At 48.5% G+C, this 1,566-nt stretch overlaps 1 pseudogene; it reads left to right on the forward strand.

Annotated features, from left to right (window-relative positions):
• The first annotated feature begins 320 nt into the window (after positions 1-320).
• Positions 321-1,319, forward strand: LOC131396633 (ubiquitin carboxyl-terminal hydrolase MINDY-1-like; annotated as a pseudogene).
• Positions 1,320-1,566: the final 247 nt, after the last annotated feature.

The raw sequence follows: 1,566 nt of genomic DNA on the forward strand, positions 1-1,566 counted from the left end.
CAGGTTCTAGTACATAAAGATATTCTCTATTTTCTCTCTCAATTGTTAAATATTTTCATTTCAACATATGCTAAAGGTGATGTGAAAGATGATGAGGCTAGAAATCAAAATGACCTATACGAAATAACAACATTTGAATATGTTTTTAGACAATTGCTAAAAGAAACATTGAAAACATTACTTTAAAGGAACACTTTGAGACACGGTAAGAACCAATAAAAGACCCAAGTAACAATTTTATATAAAGATGCCATATACAAATGACATATATATGTGTATATATACATATTTATGTGTGTGTGCTGCTCCCTTAGAAGGAAGTGATCACATTAGATAAGCTCATGGCCCATCTTGGAGACTGCCTCCAGTGCATTGAGCCCCAGAAGTCTGAGAGACTTCAACTTAATTTTCAGCAGAATGTAGATGATGCAATGACAGCGCTGCCTGAACAGCCCACAGTCTGGATGTCAATGTGTGATTCCCAGGTGTCTCTGATTTTGAGTATCTATCTGAGTGCAGCATCTTTGACCGACTAGGCATACCTCTGTACCATGGCTGGCTTGCTGATCCACAGATCTAAGGCTGTGAGTGCAGTTGGGAAATGGAGTTGCAATCAGCTAGTAGAGAAGACGATCACCTGCAACCACTCCAGTGACGCCAACCTCGTGACAGAAGGCCTGATTGCAGAGCAGCTCCTGCAGACCACTGCGGCGCAGCTGACCTACCATGTCTGTGTGAGCTAAGAGCAGCTGCCAAGAAAGATGAACTTAGTGTCTTTTTCAGAAACAACCACTTTATCACCACGACCAAGCACAAGAGTTACTTATGCCTGCTGGTCACTGACCAGGGCTTTCCACAGGAGGAGCAGGTGGTGTGGGAGAGCCTGCACAGTGTGGATGGAGACAGCTGCTTTTGTGACTCTGACTTTCACCTAAGTCACTCCCTGGGCAAGGGGCCTGGAGCAGAAGGTGGGAGTGGCTCCCCAGAAAAGCAGTGGCAGGTAGAGCAGGACTACCTGATCGCCTTGTTCCTGCAGCAACAGCCACAAGGCACGTTGAGTTTAGGGACTTGGAACTGGCCTGGCAGCTTCAGCAAAGGGAGAACCAATGGCACCAAGCAGTGCAGCCTGCACCACTGCTGCCCCATGGCCGCAGGGGAGAGGACCCGCATGCAGATGCCCAGCCGCGGAGCATCGGCAGAAGCCGAAGCAAGAGTGGGACTGTGTCCCCTTGTATACAGCCCCGCCCAGTGTGAAGCTGCCCCATCCCCTCTTTCAGAAGCTACGGCTATTTTGCTTGCTCTCCCAGTTCAACCCCTGAGATATGCAGGGTAATTTATTTGTGGACTGTTGGGGATCGGAGCAGGCAGTAAATGCCAAGGTCACACTCATGTGCTGCTGCCTTCACTTTCTCCTGGTCAGCCAGGGCAACATTGGGGTTGGTGGGGTGGGGATTTCTGATTCCCAACCCCCTTTCCCCAGAGTAGTCACACTAATATACAGACTCAGGCTCTGGGTGAGTTCCCTGTCTAGAATGCATCTCTCTTACTTCCCACCCCTGACTGGCT

This window comes from Diceros bicornis, chromosome 33, assembly GCF_020826845.1.
Source record: "Diceros bicornis minor isolate mBicDic1 chromosome 33, mDicBic1.mat.cur, whole genome shotgun sequence".
Classification (NCBI taxonomy): domain Eukaryota; kingdom Metazoa; phylum Chordata; class Mammalia; order Perissodactyla; family Rhinocerotidae; genus Diceros; species Diceros bicornis.